Source organism: Symphalangus syndactylus, chromosome 2 (assembly GCF_028878055.3).
Source record: "Symphalangus syndactylus isolate Jambi chromosome 2, NHGRI_mSymSyn1-v2.1_pri, whole genome shotgun sequence".
NCBI lineage: Eukaryota > Metazoa > Chordata > Mammalia > Primates > Hylobatidae > Symphalangus > Symphalangus syndactylus.
The window spans coordinates 90,264,716-90,280,955 of NC_072424.2; the positions used below are offsets into that span (position 1 = coordinate 90,264,716).

The 16,240-nt window shown below is 36.5% G+C and overlaps 1 long non-coding RNA gene across 1 annotated transcript; it reads right to left on the bottom strand.

The window, feature by feature from the left end:
• Positions 1-11,992: 11,992 nt before the first annotated feature.
• On the bottom strand, positions 11,993-16,050 carry LOC129463124 (uncharacterized). The gene is made up of 2 exons (XR_008651015.2): positions 15,937-16,050; positions 11,993-12,494 (listed from the first exon to the last, which is right to left on the bottom strand). It is a non-coding gene; the product is annotated as an uncharacterized lncRNA (long non-coding RNA).
• Positions 16,051-16,240: the final 190 nt, after the last annotated feature.

Sequence of the window (16,240 nt, forward strand, 5' to 3'; positions counted from 1 at the left end):
ACTAAAAGCAGACTGGGCTCTCTAGAACAAAGCCATTATTAGCTCTAGAGTCAGGAAAAGCAAGACAGTCCCAGACTATCTCATGGCGGAGAGGCAAAGATGGCTTGGCAGATATCTGGAGTAAAACTGAAATGGTTCAAGGTGCCAACCCCCAGAAGAAGGCTTTGCTCAAATTGTAAGAATTCTCTACTACAGTTTTTAATCGACACCAGTTAATTCACTCCTTGGACTCAGAAGGCATTTTGTTCTTCAGAAGGGTTTCTTTCTTTCTCCACTGGCTTTACTGAGGTGTAGTTGAGAAATTAAAAAAAATAAACTCAGAGTGTACAATGTGATGCTTTGATATACCTATACATTGTATAATGATTTCCACAAACTAATCAACACATTAATCACCATGCATACTCTTTTTGGGGAATGTATTTGTGGTTAGGACACGTAAGATCTACTCCTTTAGCAAATTTCAAGTAAATAACACAATATTAATCAGTCACCATGCTAACCATTAGATTTGCAGAACTTATCTATTATACCTGAAAGTTTGTGCCTTTTGACCAACATTTCCCCACATCCCCCCTACAACAACATGGATGAACCTGGAGGACATTCTGCTAAGTGAAATAAGCCAGACACAGAAAGACTAATACTGTACAATTTCATTTATATATGGACCCTAAAAAGTCAAGCTCGTAGAGAGTAAAACGGTTGCTAGTGGGGCTTCTGAAGAGGGGGATTCTTGTCTGGTGTGGCAGATCTTGCCTATTAGCAGAATGAGAATTTAATGTGTAATTCTAGTTTACCATCACATAGGGCATATCACAAGCTTTATTTTGTTTAATTTTGCTTATGTGTTTTATTTTATTTTTATACATTCTGTGCCCAGGCTGGAGTGCAGTGGCACAATCACAGCTTACTGCAGCCTCCACACACTGGGCTCAAGTGATCCTCCTGCCTTAGCTTCTCAAGTAACTGGGACGGCAGGCGTGAGCCACTGTGTCCAGCCCTGTTTAATTTTCTAGCAGGAATTAAGCACCACATAGAGATGACTTTTTTGACTATTTAGGAACAAGGCAGAGTCTCTGACTGGTGAATGAAGGGGAAGCACTCTGCAAGATATTAACAGGCCAGTATAGTGTACTTTCCTAAAAGCAGAAATTATAAGTGTTTCATTAAGAAATGTAAATTGTTGACATAATTTTAATCCACAGCATTATTTAAATTGTCTAGTTCAAGATTATTTTGAGAAAACAATTAACTGTGGCAATTCTAATTAAATTCCCTTGATGTGTATATTGGAAAAATATATAAAGCACAGATTATAAAATAAAGAACAGCATTGGAAAGTTTCAAAATATATATTTTTAAGAAAAGCTAAAATAAGAGTCAAAATGAATTTGTTTGGATTCAGATTTTGAGTATATTTTGGTTCAGAATTTTCTGCTTTAAGTAAATAGAGATAATTTAAAACTGATTAACATAATCGAGCCACCAAAATACTTTAAATTCTGTCACTAAACTGGAATTTAATCTGTGTTTCCCTAAGTAAGATAAAGCAATCCGACTTTTGATAATTAGACTGGTACTTCTTGGAGGAGTAAATAAGCCAAGGATAAGTAATTCCCACCTCTGCTCTAAGAGTTTTAGCATGTGGAATACTGAGGGGAGAAGACCAGGCCCTGGTGGCCAAGAGAGAGTGGGAGATGGGAACTCTACTGAGTCTTGGTCACCAGGAGCAATGCGCCTTTAATCTACTACCTGAGTTGGCTGTATAATTTCTGGTACCCAATGCAAAATGAAAATTTTGGGCGCCCTAATGAAAAACAGGAAAAAAAAGTGCTTTTAAGGTTCTAAAGTATAAAGCTTTGTTTCTGTATTCCATAGGCCGTCTCTCTCATCTTCTCATGGTGGTTTGTGTTATTTAATGTCCTAAATGAAATAAATTATTAGCATAAATTTTTACCATTCATCTTTATAATGTACATTGCCCATTTTAAATGCAAATACAAAAGTATTTAACTTGTGTGCAGAATCACTGAACTCACATAATTTGAATTTTGTACATGCATATGTATTTTGTTCTTCCCAGAATAGTGGAAAACCTGCTGAAAATAACTCAAATGTTTTTATTTTACTTCGTGATATGTGTACAATATGGGTTACCCTGTCTTTCCCTTTCTTTTCCTTTCCTTCTATGTCATCACTTTTGGTGTAAGTCCTTGAATAATACAGGAAAGTGATACAAGCAAGAAAGAATATGATAGTTTCTTAGTCATGAATGTTCTAGAACATCATTGCCTCCTTTCTGAGTTCTGGGTTGAATGGAAAATGTGGCTATCAATGTCCCATTTACTCAGTCGTGGACATAACACATTCATCCTGCCCTTTGAGTGTTGCTGGACTCCCATGCATTGCTGGTCCACTGGAACTTTACACTCATGGGACTCTTGAATGCTATATGCAAATAGGGCAGCAAGGCATGCCCTAAAGGCAGACTGTGTGTAGCTCCTCCGCTCGTGCTTCATTGTGTTTTCAGACTTCGCTTACAAAAAAGTTTAAAGATAGTATCATTAAGAATCCAAAGTTGGTGACAACCAGAGCATGAAATCAAGTGCAGGGCCCTTCTGCACATGGCTTCCTGTACAGTTGCACTGGTTATAAAGCCATGGAACCAGGTGCCTTGCCTGCAACAGTCAATTTGTTCAGATAGCACCTCGAGATTTACACTATTTCTCTTTAGAGTAGCAGGCCTTCCAGGGCATGAGGCTCAGTCAAAGGGGGGCCCAAGAGGAAACATTCACACTGCATTTAGCACTAGCTCCTTCACCTCAGTGGTGAATTCCTACACTACGCGATGATCTGCCCTTGTGCCCAGGCCACAGTCCAGACTGTGAGATCAGTTGTCAAAATGTCTGGAAGTGGGTGGGACATGTTAAAGATTCCCAGGGGATTCCAAAGTGTAGATTAGATTAAGAACCACTACTTCACTGCTACTGCTTCTTGTTACTGAAAGTATGACCCCTAGACCAGTAACATCAGCATCAGTCACCTGGCAGCTTGCCAGGAACACAGAACCTCAGGCCCCACACCTACCATGTCAGGTCAGAATCTGCATTTTCATCTGCAATTAAACTTTGAGAATCATGGCTGCAGCTGGATGGGCCATTTGTAACACCTAAAAGTTGACTCCTTAGGCTCTTCTATAAACACTGGTTATTAGCCCTGGTTGTACATTTAAATGATCTGTTTTATTCTAGCACCTAAGTACATAGATTCATTACATTTATTTTTATGTTTAATAATTGTTTATCAGAATTGTGCAATTGGATTATTTTAACCAACTGAGCTTTATTAACAACAAATGTCATTAAGATTTATTTTAATGCTTGGAAATGTATAATCATAAAATTAAAATATGTTTTAATGTTTTAACCTACATATGAAATTTGGCTACAGGGAAATATAATGTGTGACCAAGAAAACCTATAAATATATTAAAGCATAAATTAGATTTCAGTAGTAAAAAGTGTGTGAGGAAGTAGACTGGAAATATGAGATAAAGGAGAAAATGCATGTAAAAATTTTGACTGTTAAAGATGGACATGTTCATGTATTTTTTAAGTGGCTGATGATAGATATAAAATCCTGATGATTTTTTCATTCCATTGGATACATTTAAAAGAGTAATATAACAGTTTTATTTTAAGATATCAAAAGGTCAGTACTTGAAATATGCCAACAATTAAATTACTTCTGTTTAAATTTATGATGAAAACACTAGACAACAATGTCTTTATTTTGGTGTCAATATTTATAATATATCAGGGATTATGTTATTTGCAACAATTTAAATTTCTGATGAAAAATATTAAATGCCAGTATGTGAGAGGTACATAATTTTTCAAAATTCTACAGATGTAAAATAATTTGAAGAACACTGAGATACATGGCAGGACCTAAGAATCTCATGGGCATCTTTGAGTTTCTCAGCCTGCAGCCTCCCTGGGGTCCACTTACCAGCACACATTCATTTTCTAGTATCCTACGCATCACTGTGAGAGGAACGAACGTGAAGGACAATTCTTCTGGTGAGTCTTCTCTGTTGCCTAAACTTTTCCTTCTCACTGGTGAGGCTACTTAAACCTGGGCATGGCCTGAGTTGTTGAACAAATACAGACTTACTTGTTATTGTATTCCCCGTTGGCATTGCAGCTTAATAGCCTAGTGAGTCCCTTGTCACCTTGATTTTGGGAGATTCAGTTATCTAATAATCATGTTTAGCCAAGCCTTTGAATCTTTATTCTGAACTTAGAGTTTCCCTTTCTTAATACTAAGCTTGTGGGCTGTGCCATTCACAGAAAAGGGAAAGAAAACCACAGGCTGGGGTGGGGAGAATAGAATGCCTTAGAATGTTGTCACTCAGAGTCCTAGTTGAATGCAACTCACAAAATTTAATTTTTGTTTTTATCGAGTTGTTTCTTCATCAAAGTAATGTCAGCACACAGTTTTCAAATCAAAGAATTACCAAAAAGCTCATATCGAGAAGACTTTTCCCTCCCTATCTCTCTCCATCTTTAATTCCAGTTCTAGAGGTAACTACTTTCAACTCTTAGCCTTTTCTTCTGGAATTTACATTTGTCTATTTACAAAAGTTACTTATGGGGCTCCTTCTTGATTTATTTAGCTGATTTAGACTTTATTTGTAACATTTTTTATCGCAGCTGAGGCACTGACTCTTACAAGACATCCTTTTTATCTTCTTCTGCCAACCAATACAGTCATAACTCAAATTTTGGTTAATATTTTTGTTGCACTATTATGAATATACAGACTTTTTCACTGATGAGTCAGAATGCTAGGTTAAACATAATTTTCACTCAGAAGTTGAATGGTACTCCTCCTCTGTGCTCTAGCATTCAGTGTTGCTCATGAAAAGTGGTGTTATTATCTTCCTGATACCAAAACCTGGCAGAGATACAACTAAAAAAGAAAACTTCAGGCCAGTATCCCTGATGAACATCAATGAGAAAATCCTCAATAAAATACTGGCAAACTGAATCCAGCAGCACATCAAAAAGTTTATCCACCATGTTCAAGTTGACTTCATCCCTGGGATGCAAGGCTGGTTCAACATACACAAATCAATAAACCTAATTCATCACATACACAGAACCAAAGAAAATAACCAGATGTTATCTCAATAGACAAAGAAAAGGCCTTCGATAAAATTCAACACCCATTCATGTTAAAAACTCTCAATAAACTAGGTACTGAAGGAACATACATTAAAATAATAAGAGCCGTTTATGACAAACCAACAGCCAGTATCATACTGAATGGGCAAAAGCTGGAGGCATTCCCCTTGAAAACTGGCACAAGACAAGGATTCCCTCTCTCACCAGTCTTATTCAATACAGTGTTGGAAGTTCTGGCCAGGGCAATCAGGCAAGAGAAAGAAATACAGGGTACTCAAATAGGAAGAGAGGACATTAAATCGGCTTCATTTGCAGATGACATAATCCTATATCTAGAAAACCCCATTGTCTCAGTTCAAAAGCTTCTTAAGCTGATAAACAACTTTAGCAAAGCCTCAGGATACAACATCAGTGTGCAAAAATCATAAGCATTCCTATACACCAAAAAGAGACAGGTAGAGAGCTAAATCATGAATGAACTCCCATTCACAATTGCTACAAATAGAATAAAATAGCTAGGAATACAGATAACAAGAGAAGGGAAGGACCTTTTCAGGGAGAATTACAAACCATGGCTCAAGGAAATCAGAGAGGACACAAGCAGATGGAAAAGCATTCCATGCTTATGGATAGGAAGAATCAATATCATGAAAATGGCCATATTGTCCAAAGCAATTTATAGATTCAATGCTATTCCCTTTAAGCCACCATTGACATTCTTCACAGAATTAGAAAAAAACTATTTTAAAATTCATATGGAACCAAAAAAGAGCCTGCATAGCCAAGACTATCCTAAGCAAAAAGAATAAAGCTGGAGGCATCACACTACCCGACTTCAAACTATACTACAAGGCCACAGTAACCAAAACAGCATGGTACTGCTACAAAAATAGGCATGTAGACCAAAGGAACAGAATAGAGAACTCAGAAATAAATCCACGCATGTACTGTTATCTGATCTTTGACAAACCTGACAAAAACAACCAATGGGGAAAGATTCTCTGTTTAATAAATAGTGCTGGGAGAATTGGCTAGCCATATGCAGAAAATTGAAACTGGATCCCTTCCTTACACCTTACGCAAAAATTAACTCAAGATGGATTAAAGACGTAAATGTAAAATCCAAAACTATAAAAACCCCAGAAGAAGATCTAGGTAATACCATTCAGGACATAGACATGGGCAAAAACTTTATGATGAAATTGCCAAAAGCAATTGCAACAAAAGCAAAAATTGACAAATGGGATCTAATTAAGCTAAAGAGCTTCTGCACAGCAAATGAAACTATCATCAGAGCAAACAGACAACCTACAGAATGGGAGAAAATTTTTGCAATCTATTCATCTGACAAAAGACTAATATCCAGAATCTACAAGGAACCTAAGCAAATTTACAATAATTAAAAAAACCATTAAAAAGTGGGCAAAGGATATGAACAGACACTTCTTAAAAAAAGACATACGTGTGGCCAACAAACATATGAAAAATAGCTCAACATCACTGATCACAGGAGAAATGTAAATCAAAATCACAATGAGATACCATCTCACACCAGTTAGAATGGCGATTATTAAAAAGTCAAGAAACAACAGATGCTGGTGAGGTTGCGGAGAAATAGGAATGCTTTTACACTGTTGGTTGGAATGTAAATTGTGGAAGACAGTGTGGTGATTCCTCAAAGATTTAGAACTGGAAATACCATTTGACCCAGCAATCCCATTACTAGGTATATACCCAAAAGAATATAAATCATTCTATTATAAAGATACATGCACGTGGATGTTCATTGCAGCACTGTTCACAATACCAAAGACATGGAATCAACCCAAATGCCCATCAATGATAGACTGGATAAAGAAAATGTGGTACATATACACCATGGAATACTATGCAGCCATAAAAAGGAATGAGAGCATGTCCTTTGCAGGGACATGGATGAAGCTGGAAGCCATTATCCTCAGCAAACTAATGCAGGAACAGCAAATCAAACACTGCATGTTCTCACTTATAAGTGGGAGCTGAACAATGAGAACACATGAACACAGGGAGAGGAACAACACTTATTGGGGCCTATTCGGGAAGGGCAGTGGAAGGAGAGCATTAGGGAAAAGAGTTGATGCATGCTTGGCTTAATACCTAGGTGATGGGTTGACAGGTGCAGTAAACCACCATGGCACACATTTACCTATGTAACAAACCTGCACTTCCTGCACATGTACCCCGAAACTTAAAAAATAAATTAATTAAAAAAAAGAAAAGTGGTGCTATTTGAATTTCCATTCCTTTGTACATGGGCTTCTGTTTGCTTTCTGCAGGTTTTTAGGATATTCTGTGCTTCATATACGGAGTCTTTAATTTTATTATCTTTTAAAATTTTCCGTTTGTATTTTTATTCAGCTTCCTGGGAGATTTGTGGGAATTATCTTTTGATTCTTCTACTATATTTTAAAGAATGATTTCCTTTTTTCTATCTATAAGAGCTCTGTCTTATTCTGATTGGTGAAACTTGTTTTATTGACACACAGTAGTTTCTTATGTTATTGCATTGTAGTGTGTGGTTAAGAGGTAGACCTGCAGCCAGACCACCTACATTCAAATCCCAGCTCTGTCATTTAATGGCTGTGCAAACTCGGACAAATTACTGAATTTTCTTATCTGTAAAATAGGATAAGGCCTTCATCAGAGGATTGTTGTGATTATTCAATGAATGAATACACTTAAAGCACTTAGAACACTGCTTGACCTGTAACAAGAGCTCCATAAGCATTTGCTGCCTTCTTTATCTCTCTGAGGTTATTAGTTACAGGATAAAAAAAAATTTTCTGGTTTGTCTCCTTCCTTTGCATCCCTTTTGTTTAATTTGGTGCCCATCTTGACACTGGAAGATTTTCTCAAATGTCTGGTGATCTCTGGCTGTTCATAATTAAGAGTCACTAAAAAGTTGATTGTAAATTGTAAATGTGTGTATCAAGCACCAGAATGTTTTTCTGATGGAGTTCACTGTATGATGTGAACATGATAAACCTTCCCCCTTTTTTTTTTTTTTGGCAGGATGCTGAAAATCAGTGTATAGATATCTTTTATCTAGAGCTGTTTAGTTTCTTCAGAGAAGAATTCTGGGAGCAATGAAAGTTCTTGGCATCCAATAGTTCAATATGTACATTTTCATTAATCCCCATTTTTGTCTCATACTTTGCCATAGTTGTGCATCCTTTAGTCTGGACCCTCTCTGGTTGGGTTTCTTCAAAGAAAAAATATTTTATTTTCTTTTGGGAAATTGTTGAAGGGGTGGTTACTTATTCTCTTTGAGAAGGAGAGATAGGACTTCCAGCTACTCTCTATTTAAATAGATTGTCAATAAATCCATCAATTGAAATGTGTTTAACTTTACATTTAACACTTATCTGGTATCTTTAACCCTGAGCCTTTCATGGGTGGGATATGTTAGCTCATTTCCTGTTAGTATCTTACCTCTATAAGCACTTAAGTTAAATATTTCTCAACTCTGTTTAGTCAGTTAGTTACTACTGCTCTTTCCTCTTTCTACCTTTGAAAATTTTATTAATATATTTTCTTTGCAGTTGTCTTCTATCTCATTCTTTTTGCCTTTAGGTTTATATATTTTTATTTCTCTTAGTAATCACTTGGGTGGGGCTCAAAGAAGTAGGCACCTCGGATTAATTTGTCATGTTTAACTAGAACTCAAATACATTTTTTTAATGGGAAGCTTTATCACCTTTTTCTGGGAAAGGTGAGGAATCAGTGACTACTAATAACTCTAGATCCTCTGGAATACACCTATTCCAATTTCTAGGAGCCAATATTCTGACTGTCAGCTAAACACTTCAGGGTGAGACAGAGTTTGCTGCAATTCATCAAATTGTATTATTATCTGATCTCCAGAAATTTCATGTTATGGAGTCAATATTGTCTTATAACAAAGCTATCCCACATGTTTTTTTGTTCTCTGTCAGTTTTCAATGAGTCAGCTTGTCTCTTCCTTACTTTATTTTTGTGAATGCTGAAGGAAGTGGCCAACACCCTATGGTAGTCATGGCAGCATTTTCCTATCAAGCTCCCTAAGGCTCGAGTCTCCGTGATTACTGGATCTGAGCCCAAGAGCTGACAGGCAGTAGTTTAACCAACTGCTTTACCACCTTCAAAAAGTGTACATAGTAATAAAAATGTTCATATGGAATTCTTGGATTCCAAACCTCAACCTTCAAAAATATACTTATTTACATTTTACTTGAATTCAGCCACATCAAAATTTTAGGTTCTATCCTTGTGAAAACCTTTTTCTGGATAATAATTTAAAAATATCAGCCTGGATTCTTTGGGTTCTAACTAACCATAGTCAAACTAAAAATTATCTGTCAGAATCCACGGAAGAATTCAACAGTAAAGCTGAGAAGCATCTGGTTCTCATAAGCAGATGTGACCAGGAACCTCAATGACAGCAGGACATGACCTGTCTCATCTCTGCTATTTTGTATATCGCCATCATCATTTCTAGTTTGCATGACAAAGGGCAGAATATAAGCCACCAGAAGTTCATGAGTTTTTGATACTATATCTTCCACCAAAACAAAAGACAGTTCCACTTTTTCAGTTTCAGTCCAAAGATATCCCTGGGAAGGGCTTCACTTGGCACAGCTTGAATGAAGTGTCTATTCCTGAGCCAATCAACTGAGGCCATAGCATGGGGTCAGGTAAGACTGGGTTATCCCCCAAGGGAATCATTTAGATAGGGAAGCTGTGGTGACAGTGGCATGTCCTCAAAAAAGTTTTGGAGCATTTTTTTTTTCTCTAAGTTCAAAATACAGGTAATGCTATGTTCCTTATACCCATCAACTTAAAGTGTAGCTATGAAAGGCAAAGGAAACCTTTTTGTCATTTCAAACCCTTCACTCTTTTTTACTCTGAAAACACCAGCTCATAGCAACAAAACTGATAGTTCACTTTAAAAAAAGGAAATCTGAGAGCACTTACTGACTTCAATTCATTCAACAGGAAAACTTTCTTGTGGTATTGACAACCATAACTGTAAGCAACAGAATTAAGGATGCTGGATTGAAAAATACTTTTAACATAATAGACCTCAGTAAATATTTTGGATATTGGTGGTAGTGAAATGTCCAACCTGGAATTAGAATCACTTTAAAACATGATAGATAGCCATTAAGTCAGTCACTAAAGTGATTTCTGACAATATGATTGGTGTATGCATATGAATGATTTAATAAAATTACATAAATTGAAAGGGAAGATTTGCGTCTTGCGTCAGCACATACAGTTTGTCAGAGCTAGTCATTGATACCTTGCAAAGGAATTGACACAAACTTGAATTTGAATTTCTTCAGTTGGTTTGCTGTCACACAGTGATTTTTACATTCTGATTGTTTAAAAATACATGTAAGAATTACAATTTGCATTTGAGCTTGTTCAAGCAAGTGCAAACAATTCAAGACTTATAATTTAATACTGAGTTATCCTTCCCTGCAATTTGAAGATGAGGAAATTGAATTATTTACTTTGTGTATCAGTGCAGATACCACAGACCTGATTTATTGCTGGTAATGATAGTAAGTAGATTAGCACTCTGAATATTCAAAATTTAAAACACATCTTATTAATTGTTAAAAGTCTCCTAAGAATTAATGCTTGACTTTGAAAAGCAAGAAAACATATTTTGGTAAGTGCAAGTTTTCAAAAACATTAATGGAGACTAGTCAGAAGTATTCCCTGCTGTTACAATTTTCTCTGCTTCAAACTTTCAGAAACTCTCTGACCCCAAATATACATGCGCAGTGATTTCAGGTAATTTCACCTACGTGTAAAGTGTGATAGATAGCTGTGAATTTAGGTACATTATTTTAAAATTCCTCTTTTGTGATATTCTCTTTAGGGTAATGCATTAAGAATGCATGCGTATTTATGTAGATTACATTGTATATTTGTCTAACATAAATGTAGATGATAGAGTCATTAGAGCCTTATTCATTTCAATTCACGTTAAAATCTTTGAAATTTGAAACATTCAGGGATGAGACAGAAGGTGAGTGTGAGGACAGAAATGTATGAGGATGTATCTTCTGTTTCTGTTGAAGCTTTAACTTTAGCAGCGTCACAGTGCCCAGGGAACAGAATGAAAGATTAAAAGAGATGCTATGAGCTAGGAGTCATATATTTTGCCTTCGAGCTGGTAGACTTCAAATAAAGTCATAATACACCAGACTGTAGAGGGAGCATTCCAGAGAAAGTGGCTGGTAAAAAGATAATTAGACAGTCTATATTTAATAATTATTTATAACTGTTTCTCAGAGTCCTTATGAATACCAGGGTTGTAAAGGTGTGGAAGAAACTAGGCCAAATGAAGCTACATATAGATTAATTAACCTAGATTCAGGAAATACACGAAGATGTATCATTGCCTGGTGTTGTGTGTGGGATGTTCTTGATCATTTAATAGAGACATGGTGGTTTTCAGAATTAAGCTTTAGGAGTCAGTATTATCAGATATGTGCCCCAAATTAGGTGTAGATGATAGGATGCTTTAAGGCATTGCCTATGTCCCCACTTTGTGTCTGATAGAAAGGGTGACTGGGATTATGGAAGATACGGAAAGGATAGTGAACTTTGATATACCTTGGTACTTGTCATGGCTTTGAAGGAGCCCAAGAAAAACCTTTTTAAAGGGTTAGTTGTCCAATATCAGTGAAGTATGTGGAGTGAGGATCAGGAGGAGTAAGCTTTCCCTGAAAGATTTTTGCTCTCACTACAGGCATTGTTATACTAAATTCAGGGACTACAACATTTTTAGACTTTGATAGATAAAATGAGTGACTTATAAACAACTATGTCCAAATTTCCAAGCTTTTCTTGATTTAATTCAGAGTTATCAAATGCAGGAATGTGGGTCAGGGTTCTTACTGGAGGGATGGAAGCCCTGGACAGACCCACACACTGAAGGAGGTGAAGGTCCACTAGTCCACAGACTAGAGGTCCACATAACAACATGCTGCGGCGAGTCAGTTGCTCCTCTAGGAGAAAAAAGCTTTACCTCGATGGTATTTTTCTGGCTGTCACACACATCCAGTTGAAAGGCAAGTTGTCATGAATGTTCATCTGCAGAGCACTACTGGTTGCCTCCGAACCTCCAGCAGAGGAATGACCTGGGTCTATTGTTTCATCTCTACTCCATCATGGACTCTGGGATACTTGGCAGCATCTCAGTATCTTGCTTCCCTTCTGTGTCTCTTCACTTCCTTTTGACTGTGATGAATGTATTTCAGGTACAGCCTGTAATAAGAATGAAGAGATCTACAGCTCACCCTCTGCCAAGTGAACAGGGGATTATTATAAACACTAATCATTAAGACTCATTTGACTGTCTGCTGCCTTCACTACCTGCAACCCACCCTACTCTACCCAATCCAAGGAAAGAAAGAAAGAGAAGAAGGAAGAAAAAAAATAAGGAACAAAGAAGCAGAGAAAGAGACTTGCATAGTTTACATATGAATCTATACAAAAACATTTTAATAAAATATTTAATTTCACCACACAGAAAACTAGAACTGTCAAGCAATTTACTGCTAGACTTTGTGAAGAGTAAATCTGTGAAGACTTTTATTCATAATGCCAATGGAAATAGATTGAGAAAACGATCACTGATTTATGTAAGCTGGGATTCCAAGCAAATATGCTGGTCTGAAAGAAATCAGGATGATTGTTGCTGCCTTATTGATTGTCAGAACTCTAATTTGGGAACACGGGATCCACTTAAAACCTGGACTACTCTCTCACTGTTTGGGGCAACTTGCACCAACATCTAGGGATTAATTGGCTGTGAAAATAAAGTCACCTAATGGGAATTTGTTACAACATAATCACATAAGTTTACTGCAAAACCCACGAGACCCCTGCAACCCCAAATCCTGAAGCCTCGTCAGGCTCCTTACCATTATTTCCCTCCTCTTATAAACATTTCCTGCATTTTTGTGCTTCCAAACCCCACAAAATAGAAAATTGTCCCACAATTGCAGTTGCTAATTAATTGTTGATGGCAAAGTGAAAGCCATTGAAAAATAGAGTGAGTGAATACTCAGGATATTTGGCTGTAAGACCATCATGGTATCTCAAATAATGGGGATTTATTATTAAGTTACTGATGTGGCAGTAACGGAGATGGGGTTTTACAAAGTGTGTGAAGAGCTAGGTCATTCCAAAGGAACAGGGGCCATGCTTACAGACACAATTTAGAGGCTACACTAGAAGGAAGAGTCATTCAAGATTCAAGGCTTCTCTGTGGAACCAGGCTTTATGGGGCCTGCTCAGGCCTTCAGTTCTCTGCTGGGTTCCCTCTGATTTTGTGACTTCTGCTTAACTATCATCCTCTACTCACAGCTTCACTCTATGGTATACTTTTTGTTGACTCAAAGTTTCTGCTTACTTGTAATTTGGCTCCTCTATGGTTCCTCCGCTTCATGTCTGCTTTTGCTGTTTTTTTTTTTTTTAAATTTCCTGCTCCTGATTAGAGTCCTCTGTCTTTCACACTAATATTTCTGCCATATTAAAGGAAGATACTTTGGGCAAGACAATTACCATGATTCCTGTTGAGCAGAATGTTTCTTTTGGTTTGTTTTTGTTTTGATAACAAATGGTTTTTTAAAAATTGTGGTAACATTTATATAAAGTAAAACTCATCTTTTTAGCCTTTTTAAAGTGTATAATTCATTGACATTTAATGCATTCACAGTTGTTGTACAAACATTACCACTATCTAGTTTTAGAGCATTTTCATCACCAGAAATGGAAACCCCATACCCATTAATCAATGACTCCTCATTTTTTCCTTCCCCAAGCCACTGGCAATCACTAGTCTTTTCCTTCTCTGTGGATTTGCCTATTCTGGACATTTTATATAAATGGAATCATACGACATGAACTTTTGTGTCTGGTTTCTTTCACTTCACATAATGTTTACAGGTTCATCCATGGAGCATGTGTCAGTACTTCATTTCTTTTTTATAGCTAAATAGTATTCCATTGTATGGATATTTTGTGGCCATTTATTGTTTTGTGGACGTTTGCATTATTTCCACCTTTTGGTTGCTGTGAATAATGCTGCTATAAAGATTCGTGTACAAGTTCCTGTTGGAACACCTGTTTTAAGTTCTTTCAGGTATATACCTAGGTGTAAAGTTGCAAGGTCATATGGTAGTTTTGTGTTTAACTTATTGAGGAACTGCTGAACTGCTTTTCAAAGTAACAGTACCATTCTACATTCCCATTAGCAATACATGAGAGTTCTAATTTCTCCATATCCTAACTAGCACTTGTTACTTCCCATTGCTTTTTTAAAAAGAGCCTTCTTAGTGTGAAGTGGTATCACCAAGTACTTTTTCTAAAGCTTAATTTAATTTTTAAAAATTGATATTCAATAATTGTACATATTTATGTAGTACATAGTGCTGTTTTGATACATACAATGTATAGTGATCAGATGGGGGTAATTAGCATATTAATTCTTTTTGCTGAGAACATTCAATAACTATAGTCATCCTACAGTGGTATAGAACACTAGCACTTATTTCTCCTATTTAGTTGTAATTTTGTATCCTTTAACAAATCTCTCCTTATTCTCCCATTTTCTCTACTCCTTTCAGTATCTATTATCCTCTGTTCTACTTTTAACAGCTGTTTTCAGCATCTACATATGAGTGAGAATATGCAGTGTTTAACTTTCCTTTTGTGGTTAATTTCACTTAGCATAATGTCACCTAGCTCCATCCATATTGCTGTGAATGACAGTATTTATTAATTTTTTATGGCTGAATAGTATTCCATTGTGCATGTACACAGCATTTTCTTTATCCATTCATCTCTTGTTGGACACCTAAGTTGATTCCATAGCTTGGCTATTGTGAATAGGGCTGCGATAAACATGGAGGTACAGATATCTCTTTGATATACTAATTTCCTTATCTTTAGATATATATACCCTGCAGTAGGATTGCTGGATCATATGCTAGTTCTATTGGTAGTTTTTTGAAGAACCTCTATACTGTTCTCGATATTGGCTGTACTAGCTTACATTCCCACCAACAGTGTATGAGTTCCTTTTTATCCACATCCTTACCAGCATTTGTTATTGTTTGTCTTTTTGATAATAACCATCCTAACTAGGGTGAAATGATATCTGTTGGCCATTTGTATGTCTTCTTTTGAGAAACGTCTGTTCAGATCATTTGTCCATTTTTTAATTGGATTTTTGTTTTTTTTTTTGCTGTTGAGATGTTTGAGCTCCTTGTATATTCTGGATGTTAATCCCCTGTTGAATGAATAGTTTGCAAATATTTGCTTCCATTCTGTAGGTTGTCTTTTCACTTTGTTGGTTGTTTGCTTTGATGTGCAGATGTTTTGTAGTTCTTATATAATCTCATTTATTTCTGTTTGTTTGTTTGTTTTGCTTTTGTAGCCTGTGCTTTTGAGGTCTTATTCATAAAAATCTCTTCCCAGACCAGTGTCCTAAAACACTTTCCCTATGTTTTCTTTTTAATTATTTCATAGTTCTTGGTCTTACATTTAGGTCTTTGATCCATTTTGAGTTGATTTGTTTATGGAGTGACAAATGGGGTCTAATTTCTGCTTAGATTAAAAAAAAAAACCCAGAGTTGTCTTCGATTTTCTTTTGATTCCATACAGCTGCATCACCACAAATGGCCCTACTTTGAATATATACCTGGAATTTGACCAGCTCTCCTCACCTCCACTGCTTCCACTTTGGTCCAAGTCACCATCATCTCTTGCTCCTCTACAGTTGTTTCTCTATCCTGTCACTCCACTGCTGACAGCTGCCTATTAGCTTTCAGTCTCACTAAGAATAAACATTCCAGATTCCAAATCATAAAAGTCCCTGATTGGATGCCAACCCTTTCTATGATGTAATCTCCTCTCTTTCTCTAACTTCTTTCCACCGAGGCAGAGTACTCTGGATTTTACTTAGGCATAAACTTTTCCTCCATCTATGGTTTACTTTTGTTTTT